Source organism: Mustela erminea, chromosome 11 (genome assembly GCF_009829155.1).
Source record: "Mustela erminea isolate mMusErm1 chromosome 11, mMusErm1.Pri, whole genome shotgun sequence".
NCBI classification, from domain to species: Eukaryota; Metazoa; Chordata; class Mammalia; order Carnivora; family Mustelidae; genus Mustela; species Mustela erminea.
The window spans coordinates 11,624,445-11,639,151 of NC_045624.1; positions in this window are offsets into that span (position 1 = coordinate 11,624,445).

Genomic DNA, 14,707 nt, shown 5'->3' on the forward strand with positions numbered 1-14,707 from the left:
CTCCTTGTCTCCTTCTTCTTCTGTCCTCCCCCTCCTCCCCCTCCCCCTCCTCCTCCTCCTCCTCCTTGTAGCCATCCTAGTGGCTATGAACTGGTATCTCATTGTGGTTATGATTTGTATTTCCCCAATGACTAAAGACAATGAACATCTTTTCATAAGCTGTTTTGGCCCTTTCTATATTTATTTTTTGAGAAATATCTATTCAAGTCCTTCATCTATGTTTGAATTGTGTTGTGCTTTTTTGTTGTTGTTGTTTTTGATTGTCTTACCCTTGCTTTTTGAGGCTCCCAGTCCGAAGTGTTTGTGTGCAGGTGTATGTTTGTGTGTGTGCAGGTGTATGTTTAAGTAAGTATCTTCTTTGTGTGCAGGTGTATGTTTAAGTAAGTGTGGTAAATTATGCCTTTCTGTGCTTGAACAGCTCAGTCATTTCTTTTATGGGACCGTACCCAGTCTGTCCCTCAGGTGGCTCATTAGAAGCTAATCACCCTTGTGCATGGAGGTAGCAGGCTCCTGGCTACGTTTCCTGTAGCAGCCCTTCCTCCACCCCCACCTCCCTCTGCCCCTGTGCTGAGTTGTGGGAGGGGGGACAACAATGCAGGACGGGCCCTCCCTCTCCAGGGAGGAAACTGGGAGATAGTGTTCAGGGGACCCAGTACCAGGCTCATGAGAACCTCCCACTTGTCTCTAGTCCTTTGCACCTCACCCAAGTCCTATCACCACCTTCACCCAAAAGCCATAATATCTTTTAGGAGGACTGTGGTCTGGAATAGCAAAGAGGTGAGTGGGATTTGTAAAACCACTGGCAGGTTCGAGATACTCATACAAAGCACAGATGAGTGTGGGACAGTGAGGGATCACATGAATGTACAGGCGCAGAGTCCTACACACTGGGCCACAGGCGGCAGGTTTCTAAAAGTGCTCAGTCATTGTGATTCCTCTTATTTTCCTTACAATGGAAGCTAAACTCCCATCTGAGTTCCAGATTCAGTTTTCTTCTTCTGTCTCTTCAGACTGCTGTGTCTATCACTGTCCTATTTTGTGTATCTTCTCAATTCTGTATCTCACCCCCTCCCTCTCTACTAGCTCTGGAGGTCAGCAAATAACCATGCTCTGTTCTTTCCCATCTTCAAAGAAATGGCAAACACCCTCCCTCAACCTTTCTCCCTCCTTGCAGCTACTGCCCTATCTTTTCTATACCGGATTCAGGGCCAAACTTCTTAGAAAAGGCTCCATTGTCTACTGACCTCACACTGAGTTCTCAACCCATTGTGATTTGACCTTGCCTCTTCATGCTACTGAGATCTCTCCTGTTATCTACCTCTGGGTAAGCTCACTGAGTAGTCTCAATCTTGCTTGAACTCTTGGTAGCCTTCAGACTATAGTCGACCCCTTACCACCTCTCAGCACATTAGTACCACACACTCCTACCAAGCTGGCTGCTTCTGTTCTACAAATCCCTTAAATATTTTGGTTCACAAGTCTCTCTGTTTTTCTCACCACTTGGGCAGTCTCACCTGCTTCTGTAGATTGTATTAACATGCACATGTTCATGACTCCCCACTCCCTATCTTGGTTCAGATCTGTCTCCTAAGCTTCAGGCATGTACAGCTTGGATGCCTATCTATTAGACAGCTGAGCCTGGATATTTTACAAACACCTCAAACTCAACATGTCCCAAACTGAACAGCTTTTTTTCCTCACCAAACCTGCTCCTCCACCAGAGTTCCCTACCAAATAATGGGCAAAGTTGCCTAAGTCAGAACCTGGGCGCCATCTTAAACATATTTCTGTCAACTCTCAAAGCCAGTAAATCTTGAATCTTGTAGATTCTGTTCCCTAAAACATCTGCTTTGAAAAGAATTAATTTTGATTAGATCATACATGACATAGCACAGAATTCAACAAGCACACAAGGTATACAGGGGGAAAAAAAACTTTCCACCTTCTGGTATTCTCTCCAGGGACATTCATTAATAAAAGTCTAATAATCCTTCCAAAAATACCCTGTATATATCCAAGCGTATGTATGTATATATTCCCCTTAAAAAAGCTTATAATGGTACAACTCGTTAGAAAAAGTTTTTGCTTTTTTCACTTTATACATTTTGAAGACCCTTCCATACTTCCATTTGTCTCTGCCTCTGAACCCACTGCATTCCAGGAGTAGGTTCCTAACTGCTCTCTTTGCCTGCAGTCTTGGTCTTCAATCCATCATCCACACTGTGGCCAGAAGGGTCTTTGTAACACACAAGTCCTGCCCCCAAGTGTGGTCTTCTAGAAGCCCTCCTCAAGCTGACCCCAGGCAACCCTCCAGCCTCCTTACGCCTCTCTAATTTCAAGCTCTGTTTCACCAGACTGGATTTCTCTTAGTTCCTGGATAGTGCTGGGTTCTTCTTCTTCTCGGCGCTCACAATTTCTGGAACTTTCTACCTCCCTGCACCCATTCTCCCTTCCATCTTGGTGACCTCCCGTCATTTTATTTGTCTCAGTCTTATGGTCTCACATTGGTGATTGTGTGCATGTGTGGGGGTGCTGATCTATAGCGAGGTTCAAGTCCACCTGCACTACATTCCCAGGCTACCTGCGTTTTCTTTTTTATCACACATCCCGTACCTTATCGTACTTACTTGTTTCAATGTCTGTCTTCTTTAGTAGACTGTAAGCTCTGCAAAGACAGAGATTGTCCCTATCTTATTCATCACTGTGTTCCCAGTGTCTGGCATAATTCCTGGTACAATGTAGTGTGCAATAAATATTCATTAACTAGATCTATGAATGATTGACCGGTTTTTATTCTAAGCTCTCTCACTGGCCATACTTGAGTTTTTTTCCACCTGTCAAAGGTGGTACAAAAAAAAAAAAAAGAAAGAAAGAAAAAAAAAAAAAAGAAATACTTGCCTTTGAATGCAGTAGTAGTCACCAAAGATAAGCACATAGTATGGGTAGAAAGACTTTGGAAAGGATAAAAACCAAAGCAAATGTTAGTTATTATTGGGAATTTTTTTTCAGGTTAAATATACTTCTGTGTGTGTGTGTGTGTATGTGTGTGTGTGTGTGAGAGAGAGAGAGAGAGAGAGAGAGAGGGAAGGCGGCGGCTGAGGAAGAGGAGGATGTGTGGACTATCATAAGAGGGAAAGGAGGGAAGAACCCCAACAGCAAAGCTCTGAAACAGATCTTCCTGAGACTCTGGTATGTGGTACCCTCTGAAAGAAGCATTCAGGGCGATATACAAGATTCTGCACCTGCCCCCCAGCGCCCACCCCGGAGCCCAGGTGAGGAAGGAGAAGCAGCACGCACAGATGTCGCTGCAGCACACAGCGGTTGCAGCCTGTGAACCGTGTGCTAATGGGTTAAAAGAGTTGGCAGACGTTTTGTGCTCCCAGGCAGATGGCAGGCTTGTTCACGGGGGCTCCATAGGCAGGGACAGGGAATGGGGCAAAAGAAATGCCGATGTTCCTGAAGAATGCTCAAGAATTCTTTGGGTACCCCAAAGAATACCATTCTCCCTTCCTGTCTCCACCCTCCCAGTTACTTCCAAATACAGAATGCAGAAAATCCGTGCTCCTGGGTGCCTCCATAGAGCAGCGGCAGGAAGGCAGGCACAGGAGGTTTTGCTCCCACGGGCATCACTGGACTTGAAAAATCTGTCCTCTCCTAGCTGTCGACAAAGTATTTTCCTGGCACGTTTCTGGGTTCTGGCAAGAATGGTAGGGTAGCCCTTGAGGAATGCCCTGCCTGCGGCCTTGGGAAGCGAGAACAGAGGTCAGTGTCCCTCCCTCGCACTGAGCCCTGTGCTGGAGAGACCGAGATAAAGTCTGGGGCGCTGAGACAGAGAAAGGGGGGAGGGAGAAGGGAGAGATGAGGGAAGGAAGCACTGGCTCTGCGGGTCCGCCCCCACCCCCACCCCACTTCCCAGCTTATGCGCAAGGCAAGGCAGAGACACGCAGGGAAATGGAGCTGGAGGAAGGGAAAGCTGTGGCAGCCACCAGGCCCTTATGCACCCATGATCCCTCAGTGGACAGCTGAGAAAGTGCCTGGAAGGGGTGTCAAGAATCATTTACTTCTCCCGGCCAAACCCCTTCTTAAAGGCTAGTGAAGGACAAATGAGAAATGTGCAAGGAAAGAAACACTTTGAGGGGTGTCACACCAACATGAGAAGCTGGGTAACCTGACCCCCGTCTAGGCTGGGGCGGGGGGTGGGGGAGAGGGTTGTGCAGCCAAGCAGGAGCCACCTGGGGCAGGACTGGACACACCTGCCTTTGTCTGTGCCACTTCTTTGTTAACCCTGGCACTGAGGAGGCGGCAGTTATGGCCACGGGGCCTGAGGGAGCGAGGCTTGTGCAAGGCCAGGCTGCAGCTGGAGGGACCAAGCGTGGGTCCCCACTCGCCCAGGCAGGGCAGGGCTCTCATCACCGGGGATCTGCGCATGCGCGCATTCCCGGGGATGGTACTCGAAGGGCCGCTCTCCCTCCGGCAGTGCTTTGGCCCATTCTCTTCCCGCTGCTGGACGTGCTTTCCTAACTGCTTCCTGACCAGGCTGTGCAGCCCTTTAGGGATGACAGGTGCAGGTAAAACCCAGTCTCGGCTCCCCCACTCTGCCGCAGTGTTAGCTGATGACTTTTGCCTTGTCCACCTGCCAGGGTTGTGGCCGTGATAGCAGCACGCACACGACAGCACGTGGGCCCCTAAGATCTTACTGATGTTACCAGTTGTCATGGCAGTGTCCCTGTCTTCCTCTAGTCCGCTTCTCCGGTGCTCTCACTCCCTCTGCTGTTCTCAGCCCTAGCGGAGCACCTCCTTCTGATTCAGAGACAAGAAGGTAAGGGAGAGAGAGAAAGCAGTGACTGCGGCTCCTCCGGGTGACCCCTGCCCCAGTCCTTAGAGACCGTCTCCACCCTGGGTCAGAGAGCAGCTCTCCTAGACGCATGAGGGCTAGTCTCTCCCCCTAAGAACTCCCAGGCTCCAGCACCTGCTCACCCCACAGAAAGCAGGTCCAGAGAGGACAGTGGCAAATTGTTCTTCCTTGGCCCAGGCACGAGGAAGTGTCTGCCTCTTCACCTTCTCTCTCCTTCCTTGTGTGAACTTGGTGGACAAGAAGACATCTCCCAGGCTCCGTGGTCTCTGTCCCAGCAGCCTCTGCGTCTTGGGTCGGGGGTCACCTCCTCCCCTGGGGTCCTAGACAGCTGGGTGGGCTCAAGGGAGTGGCTGCAGCCTCAGGGGCTTCGGCTCACACACCACACCCTCCCCTTCATCCCAGAGGCTCCTCTTTCCCCAGCTAATGGGTCCTCCAAGGGTGGAAGTCGGTTTCTCTGTGTGTGGGCTGGGGATTGACAAACAACCCCCTCGTCCCAGGACACACACACACACACACACATAAAGGGTCCTCTGCCAGCTCCCCTTGTTCCCCTGCCACCTTCTGGACACTGGACTTCTTGCCCACTGACCCACCTTGGCCTCTGAGGCCTAGGAAAGAAAATGGACCCACTAAATTCCTTGCAGTTTTTTCTGCACAGATCATTCTTCATAAACACAATTCAACCTATACTCTACACCAGGTGTTCTGATGGGGAGAAAGAAGACATGATGAGCTTTAACTTCTTCCTATGAGGCCCTGCCGATGGGGCAGACCAGCAGGTAAGGGGCCAATGTTAATGCAGTCCTGTCCTTCCCACAGGGCGTGCAGAAGAGAGCTAGAGCACCGAGGAGGCGGGACCAGCCCTGGCAGAGTGAGGAGGGGCGCAGAGGGAAGGCGAGAGACAACGTGATTTTGTGTTAAGTGTCAAGGGATGAGCTGGAGTCTGAGCCAGATGACGTGAGGCCTCTTGCTGACATGGGGGCAGGGTTGACATGGTTCCAAGGGCTGGTTTAGGGGAAATGGCACAGACCCTATTTCATCCCTACTCAGTTCAGCGGTGAACAAGGGAGTTCGAGGGAGCTGTCTCTGGGAGGGACGAGGGGTGCGGTCCGTGGGAGGGACGGCACAGAAACCCAGTGTGCAGGGGGGCAACAGGCTGAGGTTGGGGCTGTGCTGGTCCCATGGGGGGAGTGGCATTGGCCCATGGGCGGGTAAGCTGGTTACTGAAAGGGCTCAGGACACAAAAACAGCAACAGAAGAGAGGTATGGAGGACAGGTGCAGACAGGCTCTTACTGTGCATTTGCTGTGGGCCAGGAGCCTCACGCAGGCTTACCTCCTCACAAGGAGCCTGCTGTCCGCCAGCTGCTGTCAGCCTCTTACAGACAGGCCGCTAGGGCCCAGAGAGGGGCAGCTCCTTGCCTAAGGTCACGTGATATGATTGTGCTCATTTTGTGGATGGAAGACTGACGCTCGGAGGGGCGGCCTAATTTGCCCAAGCTCAACTAGTAATTAGCAGAGAATGACTTTGAACCCAAACGTATTTGGTCTCAAGGCCTGTGCTCCTTCCCCTACAAGATTCAGGGCCCCTAAAACAAGAGAATCTAAAGTTTCTACTGGAGAGTCACGTCTTGGATGTTTCAATTTCAAATACTCCCACCGAAGCAAAGATGTTAAAGCAGATGACTTGCATTCACGGGACGCTGTGGGGCACGTAGAGTCTTCCGTGCCCTTCATCTTCTCTAACCGGGAGAGCAATGCTGTAGAGTAAATAGGGCACGAGCTCTATCCTCATTTTACAGATAAGGAAGCTGATTCTTGGAGAGATTGTAGGACTGAGGTCACGGATTTCACCAACGCAGAACAGAACAATAATCCGGGCTTCTGGGCCCCTGGAAGGACCTGACCCCACCATGGCTTCCCTGCTCACCTGTGTGGACAGATAGACAAATCCAACCCAGGTGGAGGGGGAGCCACACTCTGCACCCGGCCTGCAGCGAGGGCTGACTCGGAGGGTAGAACAAAGAGGCAGCCAGGTATGAAGCCAGCCCGCGGCTCCTGCAAACCTATGTCAGGAAGCATTTTGAAACATGCATCAGCTCCCCTCGACAACCTCGAATCACACGCTAACGCTTTCCGCGCAGACTCCCACAAGCAGCCCCGTGCTCTGATGTCTGCTGTACTCTGGTCTGTGTGTCAGGACTTTATGCCCAGCCCTGACGACGTCATGGGTCCTGGACTTTCCTGTAGACTGGGGACACCTCAGAGTCAGCTCTTGGAGTTGGGAATCTCAGCAAGGCCAGGAGAAGGGGGAGGGATGAGGAGGAGACCCGGAGGTCTGTGAACTGTCCCCAGGGCACAGCATGTGATTTGCAGTGCTGATTTCCCAGGGCCTGTGAGCAAGCAGATGCCTCTCAGGAGTGTCCACCAAGGGCTCCCATGCACGTACCAGTGCCAGCCACACCGCCGTGGGCACAGGGTCCCACACACAGCAGGCACCATGTCGGGGGTGTGGGGGGGGAAGCCCATGCCTTGTGGGCACAGGTGGTGGGGGAGGGGCACCACAGCGAAGATCTTTGTATTTCCTAATTTCCTAGCGTCTATTGTTGTAGTGCCTGACCAATGACCTCAGGTCCTTGGTGCCTAGCTAGGTAGGTCCAGAATTGCCCAACAGCCTTCTGGAGAATGCTCTATTTGGCTTCACCCCCTTCCTAGTACCTGCTGGGCCCCTAGCCTCTGCCTTTCCAGCTAGCGCTCAGCCTCCCACCACACCCTGCTCAGGTATCTATCTGCCCCAGAACCCGCCTGGCCAGGGGGGGAGGCCTCCCCTTCTCCTCGCTGCGGTGCGTCCAAGCCCAGCGTTGGGACGAGGGGCCCAAGCTCATACCCAGGTCTACCTCCCGGTGTCCTGTGCCTGAAGCCCAGCCCATTTCTGCCTCCTCTGTTCTGCTCCTTCCCAGCGGCTCCTTGAGTCCTCTCCCGGGGCTCTCAGAAGAAAGCGGACTGCTTGTTCCCACCTGCCCCTCCCGGTGCGCACGTGCCTGTATGTATACATTGAACAATAGTCCCGACTCAGAACAAGCTGGCATTTTGCTTGTTTTTAATGACGAAGGTGCTGGGGTGTCTGCGTGAGTGCTTGAGCTAAATAAATAGAATTTGAAAGAGTTCTTATCATGGCCTGTTGCCCTTTCACTGAGTTTGTTGGGGTGGGGACAGAGGAAGAATAAGAAGTGCAGGTGGGGACAAATCTGGGGGCAGATCGCTGATAAAGGGCAGCCACCGAGGGCTGCCGTGGGGAAGGCTATGGCTTCCAGCTTGAACGCAGGCTTTTGATTTGGGTTTTAAATAACAATGATCCATCTAATTTTTTGACATGATTATCTGTTTTTTGAGTGTTGAGTTTGAGGAGTTATTATTATTATTATTATTATTTCTTTTCAGCATAACAGAATTCATTGTTTTTGCACCACACCCACTGCTCCATGCAATCCGTGCCCTCCTTAATACCCACCACCAGGCTCACCCAACCTCCCACCCACCGCCCCTTCAAAACCCTCAGATTGTTTTTCAGAGTCCATAGTCTCTCATGATTCACCTCCCCTTCCAATTTCCCTCAGCTCCCATCTCCTCTCCATCTCCCTATGTCCTCCATGCTATTTGTTATGCTCCACAAATAAGTGAAACCATATGATAATTGACTCTCTCTGCTTGATTTATTTTGCTCAGCATAATCTCTTCCAGTCCTGTCCATGTTGCTACAAAAGTTGGGTATTCATCTTTTCTGTTGGAGGCACAATACTCCATAGTGTATATAGACCATATCTTCCTTATCCATTCGTCCGTTGAAGGGCATCTTGGTTCTTTCCACAGTTTGGCAACCATGGCCATTGCTGCTATAAACGTTGGGGTACAGATGGCCCTTCTTTTCACTACATCTGTATCTTTGGGGTTGAGGAGTTCTTTATAGATCTTGGATATCAGCCCTTTGTCTGTAGTGTCATTTGCGAATATCTTCTCCCATTCCATGGGTTGCCTCTTTGTGTTGTTGACTGTTTTGCTTGGCTGTGCAGAAGCTTTTGATCTTGATGAAGTCCCAAAAGTTCATTATTCGCTTTTGTTTCCTTTGCCTTTGGAGACCTGTCTGGAAAGAAGTTGCTGTGGCCAGTGTTGAAGAGGTTACTGCCTATGTTCTCCTCTAGGATTCTGATAGATTCCTGCCTCATGTTGAGGTCTTTTGTCCATTTTGAGTTTATCTTTGTGTGTGGTGTAAGAGAGTGGTCAAGTTTCATTCTTCTATATATAACAGCCCAATTTTCCCAGCACCATTTATTGAAGAGAGTCTTTTTCCCACTGGATATTTTTTCCTGCTTTGTCGAAGATTATTTGACCATGGAATTGCGGGTGATACCTGGGCTCCCTACTCTGTTCCACTGGTCTATGTGTCTGTTTTTGTGCCAGTACCATGCTGTCTTGGTGATCACAGCTTTGTAGTAAAACTTGAAATCAGGCAACGTGATGCCGCCAGTTTTGGTTTTTTTTTTCAACATTTCCTTAGCAATTCGGGGTCTCTTCTGGTTCCATACAAATTTTAGGATTATTTGTTCCAGCTCTTTGAAAAATGCCGGTGGAATTTTGATTGGGATGGCATTGAAAGTATAGATTGCTCTAGACAGTATAGACATTTTAACAATGTGTATTCTTTCGATCCATGAGCATGCTTTTCCATCTTTTTGTGTCTTCTTCAATTTCTTTCATGAGTGTTCTGTAGTTCCTTAAGGACAGATCCTTTACCTCTTTGGTTAGGTTTATTCCCAGGTATCTTATGTTTCTTGGTGCTATAGTAAATGGAGTCGATTCTCTAATTTCCTTTTCTATATTTTCATTGTTAGTGTATAAGAAAGCAACTGATTTCTGTACATTGACTTTGTACCCTGCCACATTACTGAATTGCTGTATTAGTTCTAGTAGTTTGGGGGTGGAGTATTTTGGGTTTTCCATATAAAGTATCATGTCATCCGCGAAGAGAGAGAGTTTGACTTCTTCTTTGAGAATTTGAATATCTTTTATTTCTTTTTGTTGTCTGATTGCTTTTGCTAGGACTTCCAGTACTATGTTGAACAACAGTGGTGAGAGTGGGCATCCTTGTCCTGTTCCTAATCTCAAATGGAAGGCCATCAGCTTTTCCCCATTGAGAATGATATTCACTGTGATCCAATTTGGGATAATGGCTAGACCCTTTCTTCTGAGCCCCAAACCAGTGCTCTTTACTCTAGGCCTAGAGGACCCACAGCTCCCTCTGCACACACCCTGAGCCCAGTGTGAGGAACACTGCCCACAGTGCAGCGGAGTGGAGTGGAGACCCAGCCCCCTCCTGCCTTGGCGGATGACTGCAGCCTCATCTCTGGCTGTCAGCCCTCTAGGAATTGTCCTGGTCAGAGAGCTTTCACCTCTCCCCACTTAGAACTTTGGGGGTCACAGGATCCTGCCATTTATAAGGCTAGAGGGTGATCAGAAGCCATGTGGCCCCAAGTCCTGTCTGCCAACCTTCTCTCTCCTCTGCTTGGCAGAGCATCTGCCTCAGTGATGCAGAGACAAGGACAGACACATTCCACCTGAAGGGTAGGAGGTTGCTCTGAGCTCCATCCTGCTTCTAGAAGCTGAGGAGGGCTGTCTGGGGGAGTGGAGTGTGGAAGGGAACAGGAAAACTTGAGAACTGAAGAGTCCTTATTTTTGCAGATTGGGAAACTCAAAGGTAAGGGACTTGGCCAGGGTCCCATAGTAATTTCTGGTCCAACGGGGTTGGAATGCAGCCATCTTGGTTACACATCTTGCTCTCTTTCACCTCTTCCAAAAACAACCCTCATGGCACATTGGACATATTTGGAAAGGTCTTTGGGGGCTGCACACCCTTTAGCCTCTTTCGTGGTTGGCTGTAGCTCCTGCTGGAGAGGAACCTCTAGGTTCCAGGTAAGGTGGGATGAAAGAGGTTGGGGCAGATGCCTGAGCAGAGGGGGCCAGGTTTGGGAGGGAGAGACCTCAGAGTCTGGGGAAGAAGGAGCAGGAGCCTTGGGCAGAGCTTGGAGGGGCTCCCTCTAAAGCTTCCACCTTCCAGATGGGGGGTAGAGGAGACAAGATGTTCTGAGGAGGTGAAGGAGGGGCTGCCAGCCCAGGGAGACCTCTCAAGACTGACTCAAAAAGTCTTCCATTTGGTGGGGATGGGAGGAGACGGGAGAATGGCTGACAGTGGAGGGGACATGGGCATGGGTCAAGAAGGATGCTCCCCTACATCTCACATCTATGCTCTTCCGGCAGATTCTGCAAAGGGTCCAGGAGAACCAATACCTGTGAATTTGAAAATCTACAGACTAGTAACACAGACTCATATGCACACACACACAGCACAGCTGCTCTAAAATCCTGCTGTGACACATTAGTCCATTGGATATAAATATTCCATGCATAAACACATGTCGAATACAGTGTATGTGCCTATCTGAGGAGGTGGGAGCAGCGGCAAGGTGCCGTTTGCCGCAGCCTCTGCCCTTCCTCCCAGGCCCCATTTCTACTATCGGCTCAGTGCCCCAATCGTGTTCCTCTGGGCCTTGACGAGATGTCTTCAAGCAAACAGAGAGAAGCTGGAGCTCCTGCACAGCGTCCCCCATGGTGTGCGCACGTACGCCGGCACAGACTGGAGGCTGCAGGAAATGAGGGCGGAAGGCTAGAGCCACAGTTAGCAACAAGGGCGGGAAAGGGGGCTGGGGATGAAGGTCACATTTTGGGTGCAAGTATGTGACCATTCTGCACAATGTAGACCTCCTGACCTATGCAAGCTGAAGGAACTCAGGTGACTCCTCTTTGTTTGGAATCACAGGATGTTTGAGCTGAAAAGGACCTTGGAGGCTTTCCAAGCACAAACTGCCCCCCCCCAGGTAGCCCCTGATCTGGCACCGGAGAGAGCCCAGTGCGCCTGGCTCCCTGTCAGGTGGCTCGGCAGTCCACCCTTCACAGCGTCCCTGGGCAGTGTCCCATGCATGCTTGCGTGTGTGTGTGTGTGTGTGTGTGTGTGTGTGTACAGCACATGCGCACCCATGTTCACCTGCTGACCCACCACCCGCTCCCCGGCAAGCTTTATGAGCTGGCATACAGGGCTGGTGAACCCAGTGACTGGAACAAACTCCAAGCTGAGTGAGCAGCGGTTTTGACCTCGCTGCCCTGTGCTGGCTCCATCCTTCTAGCCTCTCACCTGTTTTTCCTTTGTAGGCAGCCCTGCGCGCACCGCACACCACACACCACACCGGCAGAGCAAAGGAAACGCCCTCCTGAAGGGCGTGGGGAGCAGGGATGGGGTGACGCAGTCAGCTGGACAAGGAAACAAAGAGCAGAGATCAAAATAAGGGAAAGAAACTGAGGGTTCCAGAGAGATCGCTCAGAGTCGTGGACGCAGATACACACGTATCCTGCATTACAGACCACCACATACACACACACCACACACACGTGCACACGCACCCCTCACACAGCACATCATACACCATAACCACACACACACCCCGTATCATCTACACATACTACACACGCACGCACAAACCCCACACATGCTAGCACACAGTCTAAGACCGAGGGGGCAGATACAGTTGCAAAGAGAACCAATGAGAGAGGAAAAACAGAGGGAAATATAGACATAGAACAGACAAAGAGGGACAAAACCAGAAAAAAAGAAATGTACACACTTTTTTGCCCTAGATCAGTGGTTCTCAGTGGAGAGTGATTTTGTCCCCCAGGGAACATCTGGCAATGTCTGAAGGGGACATTGGAGAAATGTCCCCTGGAGAAAGGGGACGCTACTGTCCCCCAGTGAGTGGCAGCTAACCATCCTGCAATACATGGCACGGACCCACACACAAGGAAGGTTTACTTGTTTCAAAACCACAGTAGGGCCCAGGCTGGAAAACCATCCTGAAATGCAGAAGTCAGCCACACACAGGGTCTGTGGCCCCCATGGGGCTGTCCTCCCGTCCTGCATGAACTGATGCCCACATCATCTCGCCGGCCACCTCCAGCCCCACCAGCATGATGCTCACCGGGGACCAGTCAGACCCTGGTTGGCCACTGCCCCTCTGCTGACTCCTGAGGACCTAAGCAGCCGTGCCCAGACTCCCCTGAGTTCCAGGCTTCCTCTTGCCCCGCTCAGCCCCTATGCCTGTAGCCTCCTGTGTTTGCATACTCCTCACGGATTGCAACTGACACCTCCCACGTCAGGAGGTGCTGCGCAGCATGGACTGCGCATGAGCTGGGGAGACGTGCGAGGCTCCTCAAGACAGGAGGAGCACTGGGGCATCCTCCTGTCTCCCCACAGCCAGCCAGCCCTGAGAGGAACAGGGAACGTGGCTTTCAGACGTGAGAGGACCCGTGTGGGCAGCATCACCCAACCCGAGGCCCGCGGTCCCCGTTGTCCAAGCATGTGACGTCGGGTCCGAGAGCGGAGAGGACGCTGTGGGCAGAAGCTTGAATCCAACCATTTGCCCTGACCCCTCCCAACCCTCCATGCCCGGTGAATCTGTTCTCAGTTTCCCATATGTCATGGTGCCCCATGCAAAGGTAGCACCAGCTGGAGGAAGTGGTGGAAGGAAAAGAAAGTTGGGAATAACTGTCCTCCCGCAGCCTCCCTCCTCCCCAGGACGAATACCGCACTGCTTTATTCCCTTTCCCACCTGGGACTGAACTGGGGTCTTTGCCTGGAGCCCAGCAGTAAAGAGAAGGTAGGCGGGTCAGCAGGCAGACACACGCTGGTTTAATGGGCGCAAAGGTCCTGGTTTGGGTCCCAGCGCCTTCCCCCCACCCCCGAACCCACTGACCCTTCGATGGGTGGGGAAGGCAGCTAATGGAACTACAGTGTTTGCTCAGGGCTCTATGGCCTGGCCTCGGGCCCAATGGCAGGGATGAGAGTGTGGCTTTCCCTCTAGGTTCCAGGGAATCGAGAAGGCACCTGGAATTACCGGGAAGGGTACTTCTCTACCCTGCCCACAGAGATATCCCACCCTGTACCTCTACCTCCCCCTCTCCCCTACTCATACACACTCATGCACACATGCACATTCCACACACACACACACACACACACACACACACACACACACACTCCTCACTGTGTCCTCCAGCTCTCTGAATCAGACACAGGTAGTAAAAAACAGACTTTGCAGCAAGGGAGTGACCCACAAATACCTGTGACTCTAAACGCCCAGACACCCAGGCCCCAGGCCATCGGGCCCCTGCTGTGCCATGGGACTGAGTATCAGCCAAAGATTTGGTCCCATTCCGGCAGGAAGGTTGAAGTTGCTGGCCAGGATAGCTTGCTCCCGTCAGAGTTCTGTGCGGTGGGAGCAGGATGGGCATCCATCTTCCCCGTGACTATGCAAGCCCCAGCCCCTCCCTGGGCCTCCATCCGCCCACCAGGCTGTGGGAATGGGTTCGAATCTGACCACTGCCACGAATTGGCTATGAGAACTTGGGTGATTTGCTTTACCACTTTAGGCTCTGTTCTTCTTTTTTTTAAATCTGTAGAATGTGGGCAACAATACCTTCCTTGCAAGTGAGTTTACATGGAACATTCCACAGGGCCCACCAGCCAATAAGGGGTGAATAGAGGCTACCTCCCCCAGAGCTTGCCCGAGAACCTACCTGCAATCTTGGGGGCATATTTATACTAAAAAAAATTCTTCATTGTTTATCTGAAATTCAAATTAATTGGACATCCTGTATTTTAGTTGGTAACCCAATACATATATGCTGTGATGGGGAAGGGTTCTAGAACTCCAGGGTAGGGGGTCTGTGAAGTCCAGGGGGCCAAGTCCTGC